General features: G+C 43.2%; 1 protein-coding gene across 7 annotated transcripts in view; it reads right to left on the bottom strand.

Annotated features, from left to right (window-relative positions):
- The window catches only part of arvcfb (ARVCF delta catenin family member b), a 225,300-nt gene that overhangs the window by 119,540 nt on the left and 77,890 nt on the right, over window positions 1–27,870 (bottom strand). For all 7 annotated transcript variants that reach the window (XM_053869585.1, XM_053869579.1, XM_053869581.1 and 4 more), the window contains exons 3-4: window positions 8,267–8,362; window positions 1,495–1,587 (exon numbers count right to left, since the gene is read on the bottom strand). The gene's annotated coding sequence lies outside the window, so the exon portion shown is untranslated. The remainder of the gene's footprint in view (window positions 1–1,494; window positions 1,588–8,266; window positions 8,363–27,870) is intronic.

The raw sequence follows: 27,870 nt of genomic DNA, 5'->3' as shown, positions 1-27,870 counted from the left end.
AACGACAGTACCGCTAATAAAAATATAGTCGGCAATTATTGTATAAATTAACTGGCAAAAATTCCTTTTAATGAAGCCGCCAATGTTGTGTACTTTTTATTTAGTAAATAAGTTGTACTCCACATACTGAAAGAACTGGGGTTACATCCAGGTAACTATATACTGTCTCAACAATGTCATTGCATCTGTTACTTACCTCACCTTACCCAGTCAACAGGCTCTCATTGATATTAGCACCTTCATTTCATTGGTGATAAATATGGTAAACGACACAAAACAAACGTTTATCTATGAAAGACAGAATACTTAAAAAAAATGCTGAACAGTAACGACTGATGTCGTTTTCAACGTCAGACTAGTGAGGTATTTCTCAACAAAACAGTGTGAGTCGTGATGGTTACAGGAGTCACATAAATGCTTCAGTTTCACGTTGGACTTTAATGACAAAGTTCTATTCTTTTAATTGAGATTATTTCTCATGCAAATTGCTGCACGTCAAGGTCTGCATCACAAGGCGAGTGAGTACTCACAGATTTAAAACTGCTCCTCGAATTGAGTCTTTAAGAGCTCTGAGAGCTGACCTTGTCGCTGTTCCTGGTTATTTAGAACACTTCATGCTCTACTTGCTATGAAGAAACATAGCGGGAGAAATACTGGTTACCCGGATGTAACTCCAATTCTATGAGTAAATGCAGAGCCCAATGTCAAATGTAATCTACACCAGCGATATTGGTCTATCCCTTGTTCGGCATATAAAGCCTCCACTATTGCGGATCATCCCTTTTTGAAACTCGGGAGAAAGAGAAGGCTCAGCTGGGCGAACAGTTGGAGAGCTTCGCATCTACTCATAGAACTGGGGTTACATCCAGGTAACTAGCATCTTTATTTAGTACATGATACGCCCCCTGACGGACTTTGCTATTGGGTAATAACCCAATTGAAGGCCTTGGGCATGCGTTGCCTCCTAGCTTAGGCACGGAAGGGGACTATGAAGGACTCAATAAAAACGTGATGAGGTAGTTTTTACAGTTTACTTAAGTGGAAATAATAAGGCTTGAAGTATTACAAAACTACCTAGTCAATCGAGGTGTGTCAGGCAAAAGTTCATCATGCAACCGACCACAGACTAGAAACACAAAAACATATTCCATGACAGTCACGTTGAATGTGGGGTAACTTTCACTGTAAATTTGTCTGAGTTTTTTTTTCAGCCCAATGAAGCAAATAGTTATGGACTGCGCTGGCAACAGTAGCCAGCAGGACAGTTACGCGTGAGTCTTCAATGTGTTTTAATATCTCATGTTGACTCCCTAAAAAGCACCTTTCATCAGCTGTAAATAACAATCTTTGGCGTGTCACTAGAAACCATGAGATGCCCTCGATGACACAAACACACACATATACAAGCACACACTGATATCTATAGCAGATGGAGGCGCAGATATCAGACAGGGACGATAATAAACATGGTAGGAAAGCCACAGCAGTACGCACCTAGTATAGATAAGGCGGCTGAGAGGTGTTAGAGAGCAGACATCCCCCTCTGTAGCAGAAGCAGATGGATGGCACAGCGAGATCGAGGAAGAGCTGGGAACAAGACAAACAACGGGAAGACAAAAGGAAGAAAGAGGCAGGAGTTAAAACAGACGCGACACAAAGCAAACTTTGTTCTAATAACGTACCACGGGAAAGTCCTAGCGAAGGCTGGCATAGCCATGGAAACATTAATAATACATGACGGCGCCTCTGATTCAGGTGAAAAGATCAAAGGCGTTTGCTCACTTGAAGAGATAATTACACACATTCTTTTGTCTTTTTCACTTATTTACATATTAAAGTCATCAAGTATGCAACTCTGTGGACGTGTGCGAGGAAGTTTGGAGCCAATTCCACACTGGAGATGTCATAAATGTCAGCAAAAACATTTTGTTTTGCACGTGCCCTCTGCATAACCTTGGGAAGTATTTAATCAAGCAAGTTTATGCAGAGTATTTTATAGTTCATAATACATAAAAAGATGAATTTATCATTTATATTTGTGTTCAGATAGACTGATCATATCAAATGGCGACTATAAACAGTTATTACATAGTCATTAACAATGCATGGCCTGCCTTTAATTTCGGTGTTTAGATGGGAAGTAAGTTGCTAAGTGCTGAGTTGTACAACATTGACAACAACCCATTCCTGTTGCTTGCCATGTAGTCAGCTTTCCATGTTGCATGTTGATCCATATATCTTTCAATGGAGTAAAATACCATTGACACTAACAAAACATTCCAAAGAGAGAGGTCACGCCAGGGAGACGATCAGAAGCTTTCGTCAGTGGATGTTTGTTGTGGATGTCACTTGGTATATATAGCGTTTTAAGCCTCATCTAACCCACTCTTTATATCCCTGTCTTACAAGTGTTCAATGCTATAAGAGATTAGCACATATTAGGTTAACACGGTCCACTGAGTTGCTTGCTGATGTTTAAGGCCATAGAGTTCAGTGGGTAGCTTTGGAATGTGAACAATCTTTCCAGTATGCCCACAAGAGAAAAATACACAGAGAGGATGAAGGTCCGGGTCTGGGGCACCTTCTCATTTGGAAAGGCTCCAACTTTCCGGTGCCAGTGGCACGGTGCTCCTTCTTGCTGAAAAATGCAGTCACGTGAATCTGCTTTCAGCGAGCCAGCTTTGGAGCGCAGGGGAATACAGTGGCACCTCGGCTCTCGACCACAATCCGTTCCAGACGGCCATTCGAGAAGCGATTTGTTGGAAATCTGAATCGGTTTTTCACATTACAATGAATGGCAAAAGAAATAATGCGTTCCAAGCCTTAAAATAGTCTTTTGTAGGCGTGAATGTAGAGTGTCTGCTGCAGGTGGCTGTTCCTCTATGTGTGTGGCCGCTGCATGTGGGAGGGGTTGCCGAGTGAGTGACGTCTCTCCAGAAGTGAAGAGGTGCCTGGTGCGTGTCCAGCTCTGAATGTGCGCTTCTGTGCAGTTTGGCTGTGACAAAGTCATAAACCAAGTCACGCTCTGTCCCAGACTCGCCTCATCCCTGTCCCAGCTCCAGCCCACAACAGGACATCAAACCCTGGAGTGAGCGCTCCAGCACCTCCCCTGTGACACTCGACCACGGTCCAGTGCGGAGACAGGAAAGGTTTTACACCTCAATATGAAGAAAAAACAGTCAGTAAATGGAGCTAACGGGACACGTCTGCATACAGAGGCTGCGTTATACACAAAGCGCGTCGTGGGTCAGCTGATCGGTCCACGCATGTTATGGTTTTTTCCGGCTTTTTTCGGGGGCGTTCGAGTTCTGGATTTTAGTTCGAAATCCGAAGCAAAAGAATCTCTGAATTTTTGTTCGAACTCCAATTTGTTCGAATTCAGGGACGTTTGAAAACCGAGGTACCACTGTAGGTCTGTCCAGTAGAAGTGTGGGTGGCCACACTGAGCACTTGTAAGACAGGAAACAGAAGTGAATAGCATACTTGTGACTTAGCTTTTCTATTGGTGTACCTTGTTACAATATTGCGTCTTGAAATGTCTTTTTTCTTTCTAAACAACTCTATAGTGCAATGTAATATTACACACATTTGTTGAGAATATTATGAACATATTTTAGCGCTGCATAATATATAGGTGTTCGCGCTACTAACCATGTCCACGGTGTAACTGTGAGATGCAAAAGTCAATGAAAATAGTGGCAGGGAGTGAGAGTGTGTTGTATAGACATACACGTGATGTCAATGTCTAGTCAAAGTTCCAGTGAAGACGTGTGGCTAGCTTGTTGTTACTGTCGCTGAAGATGTGTGCTGCTATTTGAAGATGTCCTGGTAAAGGCAAGATGTGTCTATAACCTGCTGCAGTTAACATTGCAAAGTGTGTTGGGAAAACTGGGTCCATTCCCAGATAACAATAAGACATTGAATTGACAGTGAAATAGTAGCCATAATGCAACAATGAATCAACATTTGTTTTTCTACATCTTTTTGACGTTAAATAAAAGTTGATTTTTCACCAATTTTTACCAAAAATACCTGAGCAAAATCCAACATTAATCCAACGTCTGATGCTCTCTGGGTTCACGGTGTAGTTTACTGTGTCTGGAGCCACATGAGTTCATTTTCAAAACAAGGCCAGGAGTGTGTTCAAGAGGACGCCAGTCAACGTTGACAGTAATGAATGCGCATTATTTTACACGCCATGAAAGCAAGCGACTGAAGAGGGGGCTGTCATTTCTCACTGCAGAGGATGATCAATGCACAAGGAGCCATTAGCAGCTCGAGCAGGTCGGATTAAAACAGTGCCGTGTTTTTTAGACATAAGCAGGGTTTACTCGTCACTGTAGGACCTGAGAAGTGTGACGCCCTTATTCCCTTTGAGGCGCACGATCCCTCTTTGATGTTTGTTGCACGCGAATCATTTATTCATCTGGAGTAGAGTCTCAACTGACACGCTGCTTCCTCTTCAACCTTCTTTGCTTTTTTTTTTTTTTCCAAGACACACAGAGGAGCGGCGGTTTGTTAAAATCGAATTGCAAATCAATGTGAGGCAGAAACAACGGCTCTGTGCGCCGATTAAATTACCTTTCCTTTCTAACTAAGGTTCCTGTAAACACCAGAATGCTGATCAAATTTTAGATCGTGGCTGACACCAGCACAGTGAAGAGAAAGTCCTCGTGAGTGGAAAGTCCAAAAACATGTATTCGTACCACAAAACATATTTTTAGAGAAAGAAAAAAAAAAAGAAGTAACATCCTTTTTATGTCATCATCTATGCACTGTTCAAGTTCAGTTTCCCACATCAGTGACAGACCAGATGACATACTTTCAATTCAATTTGCAATTCTGAACGTATCAAATAATGTGTTGATCTATACCGTACATAGCATAAAGACCCGACATACTACTACAACCACTTTCATTACTACTTCTACTACTACTACTACTAATAATAATAATACAAAGAAGAAGAAGGTGAAGCCCTCGGCGTGAACAAGTTGAAGGTTTTCAAGCACATTTTGTTTCAAACTTCAGCTGGCATAAGGTCACATTATGTACACAGTAGAATCACGCCACATGGAAATAACAGGAGTGACAAATTATGGAAATATATGTGGAAATATATATGGAAATGAAAGTGGACCTACAGAAAGTGGAAATTATAACGGAAAAAGAAACATATACAAATGGAAATACACTCACATGGAAATAAGGGTGGAGCCTTGTTTCTCAAAGCACTGTAACTGTGTAAAGACAACTGTGGCAAAATGAGAAAATGATAAAATAAGGAAAAATATATATTATATTTCCCACCTTTATTACATTTTATTTTTCCTTTTGTTCTACTTTGTTTTATCTCCATATTTATTTCCTTTCATAATTGCTGTTTTTCTCTCTGCTCCTGTGAAATTGTATGTCTAAGTTTATTGTTAACTCTTCCAATAAAATAAAATAAATGCAACTTGTATCTCGGGTGCCTGATGATGCCTTTAATTTTTAACCCCATGATGTCTGCAACAGGATTTTGCATTTTTCTAAATGATAAGTTTCAGAGTGTAGCACTGTTTATGCACCGTTTTAAGTTCAGTGACTCAGAGAGGAACATCAGCAGGAGCCAGACAAGTCAGGCAGATCGAAGTGATCCAAGAGTCCAGCAAAGAATGTGAACGGAGGGAGGACGAGGTTGATTCTGTCATGTTTTAATATTGATAATATGATAAGCCGCCTCAGACTTTAATGGGATCATAGCTTGTGGCGAGCTAATGGAAACAGCTGGATAATGACAATTCACCAAACTAGCCCTCTTGTCTATTTCAGAACAATCTGCTCCTTCAGATAACCACAAGCGTTGAGGGCGCCAGCGGCCATTTTGACTGGACGGCCTGGATGACGGCACGTAATGACTCACAAGGCTTCGGGTTGAGGTCAGCGCTGCCACGACGTCCTGCAGCCATGGAGGGCATAATATGGCAGGCATGTCAGCTACGCCCCTCAGCTTATCATTAAACAGCCACTTCTAGGCTTCCTGAAATAGACTTCTCAGCGACGGGCTGGAGAAGAATTTCCCCTCCGAGACGGACATTCACATCTTTTTGGGTCGGCAGATGTTTGCCGATTTCAGACGGAACAGACATTTACAGTGACACCACACATTACTCAACTGTCATTGTGACATTATGAGCAGCCTCTTGGAGTCCTGACAATGTACATTTAAAAAGTCTCAAAATATTACATGGCAAATGATGCAACACAATAATGATTGTTTCGCATTCTGTGAAAAAAACCAAAAACATTTAGTTCATAACCAAAACTCCTAACCAACTTCACAATGGTTGAACATGGATACGAAATTATGACGAAAAAAATCCTTTTGTTGAACGTCGTTTCTCAACAGCCTGGTAACGTTTAATTGAATTTAATTGTAAATCAGCTTAACATAACAAAATATGATAATATTTTGAAAGAAGAGCTAGTAAATTTGCATATTGCTAACACACATACACATATTCTCAGCGCCTTTTTTGCCTGACATGCAACAGACTTTATATAGGTGAACACCTGTTATTTTAATTATTAATAATGTATTAATTTTACTGACTCAAATTTCATTACAAAATGCTACAAATTGTTTTTGTTATTATATTTTGGGTTTTTTAAATAATATTTGTAATAATTTTTATAATATTTTGGGTGTTACTATAAAACACACTCGCTAAAATATAAAACAAAAAATGAAGATACATTTTGACCTAAAATAGCAAGTGTTTTTCCAACCATTTAAACATATGGAGCTTTTGTAGTAGTCATTACATAATAGGGGTGTCATTACATAAAGGAGGGGAAGTCATTAATGTTTCAGCACCCAGCTTGCTGCCGGAGGGAGTTTTCTGTTGTGAAGTAAACACACATCAGGCTGCTCCTACTGCGGTCCTCATACTTGATAATGAATCTCCAAACCAGCTCCTGACATGAGGAAAGACAGGAGGACGGAGGTGAGCCACTGGAGCTGCTGCTCAGACGGGACGTCACACGTGCTGCTGTCTTCAGGGGATGGAACATTTGGGCTTCAGAGGTGAGGAACAGACTGGGAGGTAAAAGACGAAGCTAATTGAGTGTGACCAGCAGTGGCCCATATTGAGTTAGACACACTCACCAGATTAGGGACTAGCTGGGTGGTGGGGTCCTTCTCACCCCCTCTGCTGCTAATTTGCCCCTTCCAGAGCTGTAATTGAACCCCAAATTAATTCCTTGTCTAAACCCATCTGATGCCCATCCGAGGACGTGGCTTTCCACACAATTGACTTTTCAAAAGCAGCTGCTGCTCCGGCTGCGTCTGGGTTTGTGGGGGTCAGTGGTTTCACAAGCCCCCTCTGAGATCACCCCACTAAAAATCTAATATATTTCTGTTCCTAGAGGGACAACACATGTCAGGTGTTCAGGAGACAAAGTCAGAGGGGCTAGATGGAGATGGTTTGGACATGTACAGAGGGAGGAAGATGTTGAGGTTGGAAGTGCCAGGCAGAAGGTGGAGAGGAAGGCCAAAGAGGAGATTGATGGAGGTGGTGAAGGAGGACGTGAGGTTTGTAGGTTTGAGAGAAGAGGAAGCAGAGGACAGGGTGAGATGGAGGAGGAGGATCCGCTGTGGCCAGCACTGAAGGGAGAAGCTGAATGAGAAAGAAGAAGAAAGAGGAGGAGGAGAAGAAGAAGAAAAAGGAGGAGGAGAAGGAGGAGGAGAAGAAGAAGAAAAAGGAGGAGGAGGAGGAGAAGGAGAAGAAGAAGAAGGAGGAAGAGGAGGAGGAGGAGGAGAAGGAGAAGGAGGAGAAGAAGAAGAAGAAGGAGGAGAAGGAGAAGAAGAAGAAGGAGGAGAAGAAGGAGAAGTAGAAGGTGTTGAAGTTGGAAGTGCCAGGCAGAAGGTGGAGAGGAAGGCCAAAGAGGAGGTTGATGGAGGTGGTGAAGGAGGACATGAGGTTTGGAGGTTTGAGAGAAGAGGAAGCAGAGGACAGGGTGAGATGGAGGAGGATGATCCGCTGTGGCCACCACTGAAGGGAGAAGCCAAAAGAGAAAGAAAGAAAGAAGTATGTTTCCAGCACTCCAGATGCTCAATATTTATTTGGACTGGAAAAGATCCTGGCGCATAGCTCAGCTCATGGAGCAGAGATAACAAAGAAAGTCGTGGATTAGCTTCCCCAAAAAGGGAAAGACGTACTGTTCGGAAGTGTAACTGCAGCGATGATGAGCGTCATGTCTGGCGGTGCAAAGCGAGCGTTACCTTTGAAGTGGGCGAGTTCCGTCAGACCACAAGCAGCCTGAGTGTGGGCTTAGCTCTGTTCCAGTCAACCCGTTTGTTCAGCGTGCCCGAAGAGATCTGCGGATCACAGAAACAAGGACATGGAAATTACCCCGCCGACCTGCTGACTCTGCACTTGTAAACAACATGAAACTCTCATATAATGAGCGAGCCTGCAATATCAAAGCCTGTTTACGAATCTTTCTCCGCACGCCTCGGCCTTTTATGGCTGCGGCGCACCACACGGCACTGTTTTGGGTCCAACATTATTTGATCTGGTAAGTATTTTGATTGGCAGCTGATAGAAACCTTTGAAAGGATCCGTAGTGGAGGTCTGGGTCGTCACTTTAGCATGTGGATGGTGTTTGACTCCGAGCGACAGACGTACTCTGCATGGATCAGCTGCTTCTATGCAAAGAAACGGCCTGAGCTTGTTGATGTAAGATGCTTGTTTGTGCATGTGCTGTGGATGCTAGTGAGAGTGATGACTCAGGCACATGATACAAGAGTGAAAGGATAAGATAAGATCATCGTCCACTCAGAGAAGAGCTGCTCCCTGCTGAATAAAAGACGCAACAGAACAAGAAGTTTGTGCACATTATGACTCTCATGAAGAAAACGTTTCAGCTCAGTTTATCTTGCTCCACATCGCAGTTCATTGTCGGATCATGCCTCATAATAGTGAGTGAAGACTTTTAGGTGACTTTTTTTGGAGGACTTTTGCGCCGCTGGATCACATGAAGCCACCATCTGTCTTCAAAAGCAGACATTCCTCATAGATTCTGCTCATTACCACGATAACTGTGGGGATAGACGACAAACCTCACTCCAAGTTTTCTTAGGCTTTTCTAGATTTGCCAACTCATAAGCCCTTTATAAAAAGACATCTGGTTGTAAAAGCAGAGTCCCTGGATCCCTCCATAAAAGCACCGACGCTTGATGTTACAGACGGAAAATTTGGCGAGCAGCAAGCGGAAGACGCAACAACATCAAACATGGATTGTTATCTTCAGAAAATAATCCAGAAATCTGCTGCAGGAACTTCTGACCTCATCGCTGGTGGTAATGACAACGCGATGGAAATGTGTTGACTAGTATCTCAGGATCAATTTGCACACCACCATTCATACACAAGGCCACTTAAAGTGGTTCTGAAAATGTACATGACAATGACATGAGAACAACATGGAAACAAACTAAGACTCAATGATGTAGCTATGGACCCCAGTTTCTTTTACGTCCCTGAATAACATTATTAACTCATCATAACTAAAACTAATAGTAATAATCAGAAAGTCTCACTCAAACGGTTGAATAACATTTTGAGCACAACATAAATCAATGAATATAAACAGAATCTGAAAACAATTCAACTGAATCACTCGCTGTATATCTGTTACATCAAGCACTGCATTCAATATTGTGAAGGAACACAATGAGATCCACATTCCCCAGATCTTGATGGTGGTGATGTGTGATCTCAAACAACAAATCACACTTGAAGGATCAACTTTTCAAAGGCCAGAGCACAATAAGGCCACCAGAACAAAGAAACAAGGACGGCCGCGGATCTCTGCCACGTCATGCAAAGCGGCAAGTCACTGCTGGCAGTTTCTGTTGGCAGCGTGATGAGGCATCATCAGTTCACTGAACCAGGCGAGAGATGTGGAGATCAATGTCCCGGGAGAAGGTTGCTGGACCGGTCCAAGATTGTTTCTTGGTGCACATGCCATGGATTAAAATATTGATCTATCTCAAAATGTTTTCCAAGCTGTTTATTGTGATTTTCCCAGCTATGTGTCAGTAGTCACTTTCCTCTGTGTCAGCGGTGCCCAGTCAAAAGAGAGATCATCGTTCATCTGACGGCGTGGTGTCAGTGCCGCAGGATCTGCCGTCATGTTGCCGCTTTAGGAATAGAATGTGATTTTAAGACCATGTTTTGACCCACTTTACTTTCCTCAACCTATTAACTGTGTGAACTTAATTCCAATGTAACCGACACTGCAATGGTGAAACGTAAGCACTAGAACTGAATCCATATTTTGCAGCATGGTGCAGCAGCGCACAGGCGGAACAATGCATTCTGTGTGAGTTCTGTAATTGACTTGCATTCGATCTATTTTAGATGCGAGTCCGACACTAACCATACTCTCAATAGCCCATGAAATTCAATGAGACGTTCAATGGAGTGGACAAGGAAATGTCCTTCAATCGGTCTGTCTTTAAACGCAAGCATCTGTTAGTGATTCTAATTCTCAATGACAACTGCGCTTTCTGTCTCACAACTCACCTTGTCCCTTTTTTATTTCACTTTCTTCTCCTCGCTTCTCTTCATTTATCGCCTCGAGTCAGTAGTTTAGAGGTTTTAAGATACAACACAGAGTCACTCTACAATGAAGTTAGATGCTAGCCACACAGGTGAGTATCAGCTCACACCTGAAATGAAGGGGGGCTGAGCTCCTCACCCTGGTCTAACACCAGGGACCAAAAGACTAAGTAGATTTGAGTTGACTATTTCACATGTCGCAAATGACCCCTAGAATGCACTCGCCATCATGGAACCAAGAACAGAGAGCTCAGTATATTACCTCCATTCAGCAAAAACAAAAGTACTTCAAGCAGTTGTGTACTTTTTCAAAGCAGTTTCCCGCTGGCAGCAGAAGATCTGAAGCCTCTCCTGCACGGATGTCGATGGAGAGCCATCTCTGACTCCACGTAATGAATCAACAAAGCCATCGATTGCATGCTAAATATGCACGACCGAAGTTGGTCTAGACAATATTTGATTTTTAATAATGAGGCAACACTTCACAGGACGTTGATCAGTCTGACCTTGGCGTTCACTTGAGCCCGTCTCAGCGATAAAGACATCACAAGTGGCGCCAGAGAAAAGGACCAGTTTCCAATACGGCAAATTGCTTCTGACACTTGGCACCACAGGATGAATGGCGCGGCGGTGCACGTCGACCTGTCCAGGGGCGCCGCAGACGCCGCCACCTTTGACGGCTGAGGAAACAAAAGCCTGGCAGCTGAAACGCAGCGTCGACCAAAGCCTTTAAGATGATGATGAAATCAAAGAGCACACATTTCCTCAAAGTTCAATCTTTCCTCGTGTCGAATATTTATTCAAAGGGGAGCTGAATTACGCATTAGCCAGCCTGAAAAAAAGAGAAATTCCAGAGCTCGTATGAGGACATATGATGTATAAATATCCGTTGATCCTGGCAGCTCGAACTGAGATTGCATTTTAAGAGGTCGCCGAGTGCATAGAAATAGCACTTTTGTGGCAGATACTGCTGTTGAAACGTCCTGCTCTCCAGGGATCATAGGGCGTGTTCACATCAAGGACCGACAGAATCGGGGCTCGCAGGATTTCTGGGACAAACATCAAAGGTGAAGCTAAACCCCACCGCATTAGTTATCACCTTCTGTGCCCATCGACACATCTCCGGTTCAGCAGGAGCGCGCGACATGACAGAGGCTTTCTGCAAAACCCTGTCACAGCTCACTTCGGCACCTGAGGATCTGGCTCATATGACGCAACAGTTGAGTACTTTCTCTCGCTGGGATGGAATGACAAAAGCGTACAGCAAGAAATGTTGCCTGCGTGAGTTTTTTTTTTAGTATTTGCAACTGAATTAAAAGTTGCTGTACATGCTATTGATCAAATACTGCATGCAGTCTGTATTATGCCATAGGACAAAAACCTAAGTAGAAAAACTTAAACAAAACATTTTAAAAAGTGTGTTTTACAAAAATGGATCCCAAAACTGGAGTTCACAGAGGTTTGGGGACAGGCACCCATTTTAAAGTGCCGTCGTCATACTGGCGTCCATGACATTGGTATGCCGTTTGAGGCAGTACCACATGGTGCCACACTTTGCGATGACTCACGCTACAAGCAGGATGGTATCGCCGCGATATTGATGATGCATTTCAAGAGACCTAGACAAGTAAAGCAACACACACGTGTGCTGTGGCGTATTATATATGTTTCAGACCTCCCTCAGTAGTCTTTATTTCAAAATTTTGGAGGAAGTACTTTTACTTCTGTTGACCGATTTTCTTTATCTTAAACCTCAAGAAGCAGAACTCAATGCTCTTTCAAGCAACGCGTCTTGGCGACTTTGCTGGTCTGGTTCTATTCCTCAAAACTGTGTTTGAAGTGAGTCAGGTGTAAGAGTGTCAGTGAGTGGCCCAGTTCCCATGATCATGTACCCTTTGGTTGGCTGTGAACTGGTGTCAGCGTAATGACTAGACCTCTGAGGGCACGTAACTGTCAGCCGGAACTTTTTTTTAGCATCTCATCGCGAGCTAGCAGCTGAAATCGAGGCAGAGAACCACCTGGACAGCCGACCAGTCCACGGCCAGGCGGAAAGTGTGTCCATGACTCACTTTCAAACATTGGTTTGAAGCTTACAGAGATTGATACTTTAGTGCGATGATTATTATGACAAAACTGCCACAATAAACTTCATTGTCAGCAACTTATTGAGTCAATAAATCCTATTTCTTATGACGGAGGTCGTCATAACTGAACCAACTTTGGGTAAATGAGTCCAAAAGCAAAGCTCTTTTCTATGAAATGGACTGATAGATTTGTTTCATCTCTACTCCGCCTCTTCCCTGAACCCTCTTCAGACTCCTCATGCAATATTTGTGACTCACGTCGGCGCCCCTCACCTCTCACTCTGAATAATTACGCAGACAATCGCAGATTCTGTCGTGACTGGGCCCCTTCGGCCCATATGGTTTGCAGAGTGCTCCAGTGTAATTCTGTGATCAATAATGAATGTAGAGTGAGTAAGAGCGTGGCCTCCTCCACTGTGTGAGTGAAGGCCTGGCTGTCTGGGGAACGCTGCACTGATCAAGGCTATTTTCTCGGCTGTCAGAAGTCCTGCACTCACGCACGCTGCAGTAGAGCCACGTACAAATGACCCCGCTGCTCTGTGTGTGTGTGTGTGTGCGAGAGTCTGCGGTTGGAGTTTTAAAATGTGAGAATTGAAGACAAGTAAAACACAGCTGTAAACAGCTACCAGACAATTACCTTTTCATTTAGTTTCACAGTTGAAGCAGTTACAAGCCCTTTGTGTACACAACAAGCAAAAAATAATTGTGCGCTCTCTCTCTCTCTCGGAAGGTCAGTCTTCGCAAGTCGCTACCAAACTCTTATTTTTGTTTGGTAACATCGCGGTAATGTAGAAAACAAATGGAACATAATGGCAAAAAATAAAAATAAAAATAAAAATAAAAATAAAAATAAAAATAAAAATAAAAATAAAAATAAAAATAAAAATAAAAATAAAAATAAAAAAATAAAACGCAGTCTGTCAGTGTCTATCATTGGTAATACACCACTTTAGAAGGACTCAGCTGATGGACCTCTACCAGCGACTATCACCACCTGATAGAGTCAGGACCTCCACTGGTCTAAACAGAAACCTGTTCCAGGTTTCAAGTCAACAGTGAGCTCCAAAAAAATGCATCCTGCTGACATGACTCAAGTCCTTTCGAGTGTAGGGGGCGCTCCTCTGGACCTTTCCCGACTCAGTGTTGTTATCTTCTCAGGAGCAGCAGCATGACAGGAATAGAGGAGAGAAACTGATTCTTGTGACGTTCCTCTGGATCCAGGAGGATGTTAGCGAAGCTTCAGTCCGTGTTGACGGACACGTCTAATCCTCCACAGACGGCTTTCAAGTCACTGAGCGGCCCCTTCAGAGAGACTGACGCAGTGTGTTGGAAGAAAGGAGAGTCTGTCTTTTTCAGAGTTCATCACAAGTGCACAGAAATATTTGCACATTGAAATATCATTTTTATGTCGTGTTTATTAATTCATTTGCAGCGGGGTTTTTTTTTTCTCTGGTCAAGTGGGGGAAGGCGAGAGACGCGTCAGAAGTTGGGTTTACACGGTTCTTTGCTTGGCACATGCCAACAAAGGAATCAGCATTTTTCTACCCACAACACACTGCAGCACCTGGCGGATCAGCAAGCAGAGGAGAGATGTGCGGCTCGCTCTGTGTGCAGCCAGCGTTTGCAGGGAGCTGTGGCTAATTGAGAATCCCAAAAGAACGTTTGGGTGAATCATGGTTTGGTCCAAACAAAAAGGTCGGCTTTGCATGGCGCTGGTTTGAAATTTCAACTAGAGCCTGTCGGGAAAACAACCGGCCAGAACAAACAGCGATTGAATGACCAAAAGTTCCAGAGCAAACCGCGTGACCAACATATTGATGTAGTCATGTCCTGCAGACGGCTCTCACTTATTCATGAAAGACAGTAAAAAGTGAATCCCAGGTCTCATTACAGTCATGATATAGCATCATAATAAGGCTTTCCCTTCATTATGTGCATCATCTGACGGCGACAAAAGGCTCAGACCCCTGTAGTGAAACTATATAATTGACTCTCCAGGGGAAGCTGCATTCACAGCTGCTATTTTTAGCTCCATTTAAAATAACAGTGGCAATAATAACCGATGATTTTTCTTGGGATTAAACCCACTACAATGGTGTGAAAATCCTATTATATTTTAAAGTAAAACATCTTCGTTTGGAGGGAAATGGAGACGGTGACCTCAGCCAGGAATGTGTTGGTGCCAGTGTTTTGTGTCGTAGAAGGATGAAGATAAAGCTACTGAACTGAATTTCAGAAAAGTAGCACAATAAACAGGAAGATTATTCAAAGTTCCTCTCGGAGAAATGAATGGGGAGATGATTCACAGGTGTGGGATTCAGTAGCCATCTGAGAAGGGAGTGAAAGGAAGGTGTATTTCCATTCTACATTTACCACAGTTCTTTCATAAACAAGCAGGCTGACATCCTGACTGCGTACCCACTACTGGGTGTTTGCAGTTCTTCAAGGATTTGTCTTTCTGTCAGGTACAGAGAAACACCACAGTTAGGACTAAATCTATATTAATATCATCCGCCTGCGTTGCACTTTTGCATCGCTTCACTTGAAATTTGAAGGCCCTGGTCGTCATCTACCGCCTGAGACATGGCGACCGTCCTTCACACCTCGACTCCATCTGCTCACTTTGCAGTCTGCAAGCTACTCTCAAGCTCCAATCCTGCCAAGTACATCACTTAAGTGACTCACATTAACCAGTCGTTGAAATTCCATGAATAATAACACTAATGATAATCATTCATTCATCTTTTCCTTTTGGCTGCCTGTGCCCAATATTCCAAGGTCACAGAGGCTGCAGACCATTTTGACTGACTTATGGCATGTTGAGTACATATACACAAAATATTATAAAACATTATATTAAAAATACCTATATACCTGTATATATGTGTGTGTTTAAATATATACACTGTATGTATATACATATACATATATACATACATATATATATATATATATATATATATATATATATATATATATATATATATATATATATATATATATATATATATATATATATATAGATAGATAGATAGATAGATATAAAATACTTTCTGCACAGGGTAATTTTGAATAAAAATGTCACATTGGTCATGTGCGACTATTTCCCAGCTTCGAGTTCCACAAAATAAATCAATCCATCTACACAGTTCCATATGGACTTTCCAGCTATCCTGTGAAACAATCATGCAAAAATATTTACAGCTTAGGCACCAGACTGGGAGCCGACTGGGAGTTGATGAATCACAAACTGTTTCACACAGCATACTGGGTACAATGTCATCTAGTCCACGGGTTCTTAACCTTTTTGATCTCGGGGCCCACCTTTCCCAGAACAAATGGCCCCGGGGCCCATTGAAGTGCTCGAACTAATTCATCACTCTTGATTTCATTTGTGATCAACAACCATATTTAATATACTGACACGTAAACAAACCAAAACCTTGTGAAATGACATGAAAACATGTGGCCAGCAGCAGAACCAGGTGCAAGTCATGTTCATCACATTTACTAAAGAAAAAAATGGACAAAAATACATTGATGCAAACTGTTGAGAAAAGTGGAAAAAATTATGAATAAAATAAATATAATAAAAACATGTTCAAATATCATAAAATAAAAATAATATATTTTATCTAAACGCCAAAGAAGATATAAATGAAGTGAAAATGAAAGTATCGCCATAAAATGTTCTAATTAATTTTCAGAACTGCTTCACAGTTTTTTCTTTTCAAGAACTTCTCCATTGTTGGTAACTATCACAGATTTGCAGCTGTCTAGTCCATTCAGTGACACACTACAGCCTCCATAAGTGGCTCATGTATTAAAACAGAGTGTCTCACGGACCAAAGGTGTAAAACAAAAAAAATTTAGAGGCCCTCTAGGGGGCGCTCGCGGCCCAACCATCTAATCTAACGCCGTGTTTCACCCTGACCCTGGTCATGACCAGGTTGTTGATGTAGACATAACCCATAACCAGGATGTTGAAACCTGGATGGGGGGCGTTCCATTCCCTCCCCAAACAGGAACCAGTATGAGGAACGCCTATTTGTAGCTGCAACCACCATACAGTGTATTTATGCACCTTTGTGAATACTTTCCTGCCATGTGTATGAATGAATGGTGCATCACAAATGGAAACCTTGAAAACATATCCAATAACTTGAGCAATAGAATTCATATTTCTACTTAGCAAATAAAAACAAGGATTTCTTGACGTGTGACTTCTTAAACACTGAGGCTGAAGTGATGTGCGTCCTGCATCTTGCGCTGTGCATCACCCCCAGATGGCGGCCAGATATCTCTGTTGGGCACATGCAGTCCCCGCCTGCCTTATCTAGCTGGTGCAGGCTATTCCCCGAGTCTTCTCCCTCGCATCCCCGCCTGTCCTTTCACTCGCTGCCTTGGCTGGAAGAGGAAGGTTAATAAGGCCACTGACAGCGTGAAATCTATTCGCACCTGAGCGTCTCTCCACTCAACTCTGCTCTGACACCGCTCACTTGGATAGACAGACTCTATAAGTGTTTACATGTCTCTCCTGTTTGGAGTTAGACATACATTTTCTCTTGGTGACCTGGTCTTTACCCTCCATGGGATCAGGCCTCGGCCTTGCATTGTGGCCGCGTTAAGCGGAGAGATAAATGGAAGCACAAATTAAACTTCACAAGCAGCAGCGAAGCAAGACACTTAAAGGTCAGTTTGAAGGGGATGGCGGAGGCATGTCAACGCCGATGACCCTCGGAGCATCGGAAAGAGAACTCTACAAATGCTAGTGCCGATATGAGGTTTGAAAAGAATCAGCAACAAATGGCAGCTGTGATAGAAGCCAGCCTTCACTCGAAGGTATCTGCTTCAATAGACCAACCTTGAGGTTTATCACCACGTAGGAGAGAGAAGTCTACAGTAAAGTACTATATCAGGCATCATCTAAAGCAAAGCATCGTGACACTCCTCTTTTGAATGTCACATCGGAGGGGAAATATTTGACTCCATTGAAACACCAAAGTGTCAATGGGACAAAAGAGTCCACTTGACAATGTCAAGTCAACACATGAAGGGAGCAAGAATCAAAGACTCTTGGCATTGACTCATAGCCTCGTTCTTCACACAACTTCTCCAAGACTTCATTCTCTTCGTTCCATATTATTTCCAACCAAAACCTGTTTGGTTTTCAGTCGCACGCAGGGAACCCACCAGGACCTTTAAGCGGACCCTTGAGATCCGACAACAAATGGTTTAAAACATTTTCCTGCCATTTAGTTATGGTGAAGTTTCCTTCAGGATTGCTCCATTAAAACCATGCCGAAAGCCACCATCTCCATGTCCACTTCCATGATGCGTGTCCCGATGTCCAGATGTGAGATTTCATCTTTTACAAACAGAGACCATTATGTTGAAGGCTGTACCCCACGTTCGTTCACATGTAACGGAAACCTAAGGTTGTGTCCCATTTCTCATCCTAACACTAGCACCTGACACTAGTACTTGGTTCTGAGCATCCTCCACTCTGAAGCGCCCTCGGACGACCAAGTGAAGTGCTTGACGTCCCTAAGAATTGGGACAACACTTCATGACGTCATGCGTAAAGACAACAGGTCATTGGCTGCCGTGCTCTGAGAAGAAATGGGCGGAGCCGAAGCCGGCTTCACCGCAATGTTGCGGTGACAGAAACTAAAACTAAGAGGGTTTAAGGCCCCCACACAAAAGTTGGCTCATTGAGATGGCTTCAAGACACAGTGACTAGATGCCAAATTCACAGGGCAAAGTCCACGGCTTCAGGACCAAAACACAAAGACACGCTGCTCTACCTGTGGTGACTTAAACAAAGTTCCTAAAACAACTGAGGATATGTAATAAAAACACCATTTTGACTGACAAAAACATACAGATATTCCGCTCACTGCGCTGAGCTGTCAAGAGTTTGAAATCTTGATTTCACAACATCAAGGTCGGTATCAGCGGAGCTGCTGAACTAAAGTCATTTGAAGTCATGGAAATGCTGTCAGCTGTGCCTCGGCATGATTAATGGTCCTGACCTTACACACACCATGTCACCATTTGATGAATGATATCAGAGACGTAAATCTTTTGATGTTGCAGATGAACTCTGACTCTGCTACTTTAATTATTCAGTGCTAACCCTTCACACAAGGCGTCAGACGAACAGGTATGTAACGCAGAGAGAGGGTGAGTTGAAGCGATGGGGAGGATGGAGGTTTCAACACCTTGCCGCATTAGACAGAAGGGATTTGACTCCAGTCGCTTATGTAACTTCTGCCGCCGCCGCCGTGTGAAAAGGCTCTTCGCTGCATTGGAAGACTTTATCTGAGGTAACAGAGAAGCGAGGAAGAAGGAGAGCAGGTGTTTGCGTGGACGGATGTCAAAGCGTGAACAGATGAAACGCAGCTCTGGGCTGTCTCCTCGCAGCCCCGAGGATCCAGCTACAAACAGTCTCACATGATGAATAAAGAAAACGCAAATGTGTTTGAGGTTCAAGAGCAGATAATCATGTCATTATGTGGTGGTCATGCAGAAATATTCTTCCTAACAGCCGAAAATATTTCCTACATATTGGCCATTCTCAACACACCAATATGGCTCAAACATCCGTCCATCAAAACAGACTATTTGGGATGGAGAAGAGTCCACACTGTGACAGTGTTCATATGTCCTTTAATGTCTGAAGATCTGAGGTAAAGACATCGCTGCCAAACAAAGGAACCGAGGCTCGAACACCTGAACCACTTTATTTGGCTGGTGCTATGATTGGTCACAGTTCAAGTCATTGGAGATGTTTATATTGTGAAATACAAAGATCACAGTTTTCAGCTACGGAAATATCAACAAATACTGTATTTTCCCGACTATAACTACTTTTTCCTCGTGGTCTGAACCCTGTGTTTTATACAGTGATGTGGCTAATATATGGATTTTTACTATGGATGCTCCAATCCATCTGCCTCCGATTATGAATGCCGATCACTGCATGTCATTGCCGATCACATGTGACAGCCGGCACTCTGATGAAGCACCGGCCGCGGTTTGTGATGCGTCCGCTCCTCTCTCCCTGCAACTCGACGCTCGCTTGGCAAAAGCACGTCTACTGCAGAGGCTTTTTTCAGTCTGTCATGTAAAGCTTGCATCCTGCAGCACATGCATGTTAGAAGGTGTCAACGCCATGAATTAAATACAATATTTAAAACACCAGCACTTGAACCAGTGGTCACTTGCAGACACTTGCCGGTCTGAGCCTGACATTCGAAACGCTAAGCATATTGCCCAAGAAATAGTCATTAATTTCACCGAGCCAGATGACCAGCCTTTCTCGAGTGTTGTTTTACGACGGAGTAGACTGAATCTGCTGCTGTTTTGTGTGTCAGATGCAGCGTTCTTTGGCCACCTGAATCTAAAAGTTTTGCAAATGTCCAGAGTGGGAACTTTCGTGAAAGACGATGAAGACAGCTGCTTCGGCTGAGTGCTCTCCCTGTCTCTGTTCCTGGTTTTTACAGTCTAAAGAGCGTCATGCTGGCAACAACATTGAGCCTCATCACATCAAACCGATGACATCGCTGTAGTTTTATTGACCTTTAAAGAGCTCAAATTGCAGAGTTTTCGCTGCGTGTCCACAGCTCGGCAAACAGAGACGATCTTACTGGAGGGTGAAAACAGTGCTTTTTGAACATTTTAAATGTAAATAAGATCTGAGGAGTTCAAGATTCAAGTTCAGAACATTGCCGAAATTGTTTCATGAGTCAGTCTCGATGCTGGACCCTGTTTTCAAAACTAGAACTGGAGGATGACTGGAAGTGATCCTCATGCAGCACCAATGCACCCGCAGCTTATGGACCAGTGCGGCTTACGTACGAAAAACCTTCCCTTCTTAAATTTTGTGGTGTGGGCTAATATTCCAGTGTGCTCTATAGTCTGGAAAATACGGTATATGTAAAAAAAAAAAAAGACTCATATTTACGATGAAAAAAAGAAAATACATAGGGGGAATAAGTCTAAGTTGAGGGCCGAAAAAAAGAAAATTATTTGGAAAAAAAAATGTCACTGGTGTTGCTGTTTTAACAGGGGTAGAGGAGTTGTCACCTTTGAGCCAAATACTTCTACACATGAATCCAGAAGAAAGTTGGCTGGCTGATTCCGTGTGCTCCGAATTTTAGACCCACCTGCAGCAGATTGACCAACTTCTTTAACGCAACTTGTTTTGTCGCTAGAAACCAAAGACCTCTCAGCGTGACAAGTGTCGCCAAATTGGGTCTGGTGTGAAAACACTTTCCAAGTACAAGAGTCCTGAGAGAGAGCCACGGACTGAAAGGCTAAAAGAAACTGCAGAAGCTCTTCAACTTCTAAATGTGACTCCTCTTATCCAACGGTTCATTAGAAAACGGCAAACACCACGTTCACATTAATGACTGTGTAATTAAGAAAGAACCACAGTAATCACCAGAGAGAAAGACTCCGAGGGAGCAGACGATTAAATGTTTACTGTCGAAAAAATAATTGCAGTTCTCCATGAGGAAAAACACCAGACTAAACTGTAGACTTCTCACCGGTGGGGGGTGTTGCATCTCTCTCTCTCAAACAAACCTGGGTACCTCACTTCCCAGACTTCAGTTACAAATGAAAAGTTAGACATAAATCTGTGTCCAACATGGAGAACTTCACACGGTTTGTCTGCCGCAGAGAGCAGAGAGAAATCAATCCAAATGTAATCGGTCATTCCGATAAAACAATGCTGCTGAAATAGAAGCATAAAACACAGTTAACTTCCTGGTCTGAGTAGAGAGCTCAAGTGAAGTGACACTGGCCGACAGAGAGATAAAGAGTCAAGATATAGGAACAACCACAGAAACTAAGATCCGGCACATGTGTCCTGCTAATGCTAGCAGTTCGACTTGTTTCGTTTCTAATGTTGAATTTCATTCCACTCACTTTTGAATCATATATGGAATTATATGATTGAATAATACGCAGCAAAGCTTTGCTCTTCATTAGCACCACTATTATGTAACAGAGAAAAACAGTTGCCAGTGAACAAATGAGGAAAATACTAGAAACAGGATTGATGAGGTTTCATGAAACAGTGTCTTGGTTTTCAGAGGCCACCAGATGGCGCTGTCTGCTGTAAAATCATAGTAAACACAAAATGGATTCAGTCATTTCCATCTCCATGTAAACAGCACCTGAATACAGACCACATTGGTCTATTTGCCAGTATAAATCCAAACCTAGTCCTAGAGAACATCATTGAAAACAAATCCCTTCTGGGGCATAACATTTCCAAACAGCCCTGAAACCTTTACTGACATATGTTTATTCAGTTTACAAATGGGGGGACGTTGACCTCAGCTACAAACCCCCTTATCAATGTTGGAGGTTAGTATTGACTACAGTAATGTTGTGTCAGCTCCAACATAAATATAGTTCATCATTGTGTGAATGTCATGTAATCTGTACAGCTTGTGTGAGCCACCAAAGCTACTTCGCCTATTTACTCCTCAAACCAACTCTGTTCATTTACAATGCAGTCAAACGAATTTCCTTGCGAAAAAGAGAACACACACTCCAAAGCAGTTAATATGATCATGCAAAACTAATAACTAATAAATCTGACACTTTCACCTCACAACTGCAACAAGAGTTAAAAACAAAGCGTGGGATGTTTCTTTAAAAAAATATTCTGGTGTTAATTTTGCCTCAGAGGTCATTTCCTAGGTTTGTAGTTCAATGAAAAATGTCAGCTCTTCCCTCGACAGCTGTCATCCGTCTTGAAGAAGTAGAAAAAACTGCAGCGTAGGAGTCGCTAAAAAACTGCAAAGAAGGGGTAAAGACCTCCTCATTCATATGACATTGATATTCTCAGAGAACTTGGTGGCTCAGACGGAGACAGCGAGTGGTGAGGAAGCCTCCATCCATCACCTCCTCACTCCTCAGCAAACCTCAGCTGCTGAACTATTGATGGGCGAGACAGACCCTCTACACCGTCGAGAGTGAGTTTGCTGAGGCCTTTTCACGAATCTATCAGAGAGTCGCTGCTGTCTCATGGAGATTTTTCTTAGTTTTTCTTGCTGTGGCTTTTGGAATCTGTCTCACCACAGGATTTTGTGGGCAAAAATGCCAGATTTTACAGCGTATTTAAAAAAAAAATTACAGCAATGATTTGCAAATTAGCTTGTAAAAACACTGGTGTCAGTTTTTAAGACAAAAAACCTCCAGGCTGCAGTTATTATACAAATGATTTACTGAAAGCAATGAGTGTTAAAAAATGTCTAAACATGTTTATCCACTGCAATATGTTTATCCGTGTGTAGAACCCAGAGTGGCAGCTTGTATTGTGACGGAGCTCCTCACAAGGGTGGAGACTGACAGAGGTTTGGATGGGCGGAGTCTGGGAGGTAAAGGTGGGGAATGTTTGAGTGTCTGTGTGAGCGGTTGGTCAGTGGCTCATTAATCCAATAATCCATTGATCCAACTAAAACAGCAGCTGCAGATATGATATATGTGTCAGAAATAGCCTGGAGAGAGATGGCTCTGATGGTCAGACGTGTTTGTGTACGTCTGCACCGAATAGTGTTTGGGTGAGGGTACGCTGCACTGGTGAGCTCTGCTTTTTTTTTCAGTAGTTTGTCACCCATTTCAAACATGAGAATTTGGACATTTATGAATGGACTCTGAATCGGCGCGGAACACTGGGGCCCTTTACAAAAAAGGACAGAGTCGTCTCATCTTCCTGAGGAGGCTCAGGTCCTTCAACGTCTGCAGGACCATGCTGAGGATGTTTTAGGAGTCCAGTGCAATTCTGTTGGCTGTGGTTTGCTGGGGCAGCAGATGAACGGTGGCGGACACTAACAGACTCAACAGACTCCTCCGCAAAGCCAATGATGTGGTGGGGGTGAAACTGGACTCCTTGGAGACGGTTATGGAGAGAAGGATGCTCCTGAAACTAAGGAGCATCCTGGACAATCCATCACCCACCCCCTCCATCAGCTCCTGGTCCAATACAGAAGCACATGGACCGATGGACTGAGACGACCCATCTCAAAGACTGAGCGCCACTGGAGGTCCTTTCTTCCTGCGGCAATAAAACTGTACAATTGATCTCTGAAAAAATCCCAATGAAGGATTCTTCTTGAACTGCATTTTCTTGCACATTGTTCATGGTTTCTGAGCTGTTTGGTATCACTTTTTTACATTGTGATATGTTGAGTACAGAGCATGTTACAAACACAATTTCCCTTGGGATTAATAAAGTTTTTCCGATTGTGATTCTGATTCAACTCAACAAAGGGAATACGATACGCACATGGTGCGTAGAGGGACGAGCCAAGTGATTGGTGGAATTAGCGGGAAAGTCGCTGTGATTGGACAAAACAGCAGTGCCTCGCGGGGATTGGTTGGGATTACGTTAATAGTTGTGAACATCGCCATCTCCTGGAAGGACTGACGAATAAATCTACAGACTAGGGTTATAACAATACCCTGAATATATATTTGATACTTCAAACTTCAACGGTGCTGAAATTCACATCTTCAACTTAACAATAAGGATCGAGGAGGATATGCAAAAGCGCGACGCGAAACAAGGCGCTGAACTTGGACTGGATCTGGAATAATGTCCTTCCACTCCACTGTTGCCATTCAGTAATTCTTCAGCATTAAGCCAAGCAGCGTTGACCCCAGACTAATCTGAAAGTCTTCATACCCAACCTTCCTCCGCATCAACATCACATTACCAATAAAGAGCAGTAAATAACACTTGATTGCCCATTTTCGTCCGAGCGGCCGCACAATCTCTGCCAACTTGGCACCGAGATGTGATCCTGACTTTTACTGTTTCATTTAAACTCTAATGCCAGTGCTCTGTTCACTTGCCTCACTAGTAAAATCTGTGTTTACCAAAAATGAATCTATGCCGTTCTGGAAACCAACAAAGAAAACCACCACTTTGTACCAGCAACAGTCGATCACGCTGTTTACTCTGTGGAAGAAGCCTATTGTCGACGTATTTAGCCGAGTCACTCTGACACAAAAAGAGGAAGAATTGCCACTTGTAAAGATTTGCTAACCTCCCTTTGTCCCGGGCCTCTGGCGTTTGTTTGCAGCTTTATCGCTGCTGGGAAAAAAGGCAGCAGCAGCAGCATTGTGAGCGGCGTCACATGACGATGGAGCATCAGCGCCGACAAACAAGTGAGGATTAAAGCCAGGATGGATCGAGAGGCAGAGGGAAGAGAGTCATTTCTGCTCTGACAGTGAAGACCTGACGTTACCTCCAGCGCCTCCGAGAGGGGAAACGTCAGGTGCGTGACAGGAGGCCTTACAACATTTAACACTTCTGAGGAAAGACAAAATGACATGGTGGAAAATATGTCAAGGAAACCATCAACCACAGAGATCAGAGAGAGTCGGGCGAACTAAACCTTCAGGTTTCTATTCTGGTTATAATGGGGATCAAAACAAGCTAAAAACAACAACAGAAAAGAGCTGTGTTTCCTGATCATCTGATTTGGGGAAAGTTTTTCAGCACTGAATAAATATGCCGCCGTGAGACGGAGGTGAGCAGAAGGTCTGCAGCGGAGCATCTGAAAGAAGCTGATAATGGAGTGTTTCCAGACGTCTGATTTATTATTCTGGTCTCATTGAAACACGGACGTGCAGGAAGCAAGAATTAAAGTCATGTATTTCTCCATCATCTCAGCTCGTGTCACCGTTGCTCCAAGTTACCAAGGAAGTTATGTTTTCAACAGTGTTGGTGTGCCTGTCTTCAAAATAAATATGGATGAAATGATTCAATTTTGGGAGTGATCCAGATCACCGTCTGGATCAAGGAGTTTTCTACATTATCCTTTAACATTTGGAGATCGTGTTGGGGCTGGACTGAAGCTGCTTGGTAGAGGTTTGCACACTCTGAGTGTTTTTCTGGTTTGGTTCTATTTTTGTGGTTGCCTTTCTCACCCCTCGACTACTGCTCTCAGGTGATGGCTGGAACCAGTCAGGGAATCAATGGAACTGCTCTCACCTTCCCTAACTTTTCCAGACTTTGTTTCTGTTTAAATCTCTTCCCGCAGTTTTGTTCATGTGAGTCCCTCTCCAAGTTCTGTCCTTATAGTGTGTTTGTTTGTACAGTATTTATTATGAATAAACTCTGTTTCTGTTTCCTTCCACTCTGCACTGGCACTTGGGTCCAGCTTCGATCCGACAGACTTCTATTATTGAAGCACAAAGTGGCAGTTTGGTCAATAGCACATATGAGTTTATAAACTGAAATAGTTCAAAAGTGACAGAAAATCTATCAAAACTTTAAAGATTTATCAACTGGCTACAAAGTGGTACATTTTCCCACCAAAACAAGCTTCGTGACTCGCAGGAAGGTGTGTGACCCTGTCATCTTATGAGTCTTGTACGTTACACAGTGCTATCATAAAGCTCACTGGGATGCCAACGATATCTGTCAAGTCGAAGGTCATGGGTGCAAAGCCCTGTGAGTCTTTGTTTTCAGAAAAGTGAGAGATTCAAGAATCCAGTTGTCAGAATGACTATTTACACTGGTGAAAAAAAAAGTGTCCGGACACCCATCCTTGCTCGCATTGCGTGATATATTTACGTCGGTAATGACTTTTGCATCCTTCAGTGTTGGCCTCTAACGCCATGCGTTTTAGTCACGTGACTTTCTGACAGCACCATCAGTGAGGAGGACAGCTGTGTCAGGGGCTGTGCATCTCAACTGACATCCAGTGTAATTCAGTAAAGACAGCTTCCTAACGTCTCCCTGCACCTCGCGAACCACATGCTACACGGGATGGAAAACTCCAGTAAAATGCCCATGCAACATGGAAGGCTGCCCCTGTGGTCAACATCAATATACTATGCCATGAGAGTGAGGATGGGTTACAATGCAGCCATCCCTTGTGAAACACTTGTTTTTCAAGATTTTTCACGATAATAATTAAGATTGTCTGAAATTTGAAGGGTGTCCTAAAACTGTTGGTGTTACAGGCCTGTTCTTATTCCGCCACCTCACCATAGCACAGACACTGAAATTCAGGTGCTGGGTCAGTCAGATGGAGTCAGATTACCTAGTCCTAACCCTTGTTGTGTCACGTTGGCACTCTGTTCCCACACTCTGTGTGTTGTCTGTTCTGTGTTTTCCCTGTGCTTTTATTTTGTTACCAGTTTCCGTTTCCTGTCTTCCCCTCAGCTGAATGGCCGCACAGCTGGAACTCATTCAGTCATCAGTCCTTTCATGGATATCTTCTCCTGGGTTCCAGTCTGCAAACGCCAGATGGTCTCCTCGTGTTACTGCTAACTCTCACTGACTTACATTCCTCGTTCTAGATTTCTGCGCGCGCTTGAATTCCTCTTCAGCCTCTTCCTTAGTTTCATTTTCTCTTCCTCGTTCAGCTTTTGTTTCCTCTCCGCCTTTCTCTAGTCAGCCCGCGTGTGAGCGTTTTCCAGTCTCACTCTTCATTTATCGATTGTTGTAGTTTTTCCTCGTGTGAGTTTGAGTGTTCTCCTCCACGTAGCACTTTTAGTCAATTGGACCTCGCGAGTTAACTTCCGAGCGTGTTTGTGTTCACCCCGTTCTTACAGGCTTGATATTAATTCGCCTCTCTTTTGTTACAGATTTTTCCCCAGCCCCTTCGTGCAGTTCCCACTTTGTGTTTTGGTTCCGGCGCCTTCAGTTTCCTGCTATTGTTCGTCTCTGTTTGTATTTATCGTCCTTGTTAAATTTCTTAATTTAACCTTGTCTCTGTGCCTTCTGTAAGCCTGCAATTACCTGACAGCCATGACATGTTGGTGACCATCTGGAGGCAAAACTGACCAAAATTGCTCCAGCGAGAAACTTCTGCATTTGAATGATTGGTTTGAGTGGATTATCCAGGATAAACTTGTGCTGCACGCTAAACAACCATGCTTAATGTAACCCCACTGCTGCCGCCGACCTGCTTACACAGCTCCTGTTCGACATGATCTACATCACGCGCTTCTCATGTTAACGCTGCATGTTTTTTTTCTCAGCTCTGTGAGTAGGTTTTTACCAGTCAGGGGGATAAAGGTGGACCAGCAGTCTGGACCTCAGCTTGCGCGGCCACAAATAATGACAGCAGATGTGCAGCAGAGTGAATCCCATTACAAATGGCAGCATCAGGCCTGTCAGGTTGTGCAGCTGAGGT

The sequence above is a fragment of the Synchiropus splendidus genome, chromosome 7 (assembly GCF_027744825.2).
Source record: "Synchiropus splendidus isolate RoL2022-P1 chromosome 7, RoL_Sspl_1.0, whole genome shotgun sequence".
Taxonomy (NCBI): domain Eukaryota; kingdom Metazoa; phylum Chordata; class Actinopteri; order Syngnathiformes; family Callionymidae; genus Synchiropus; species Synchiropus splendidus.
This window is presented reverse-complemented; position numbering and strand designations above follow the sequence as displayed.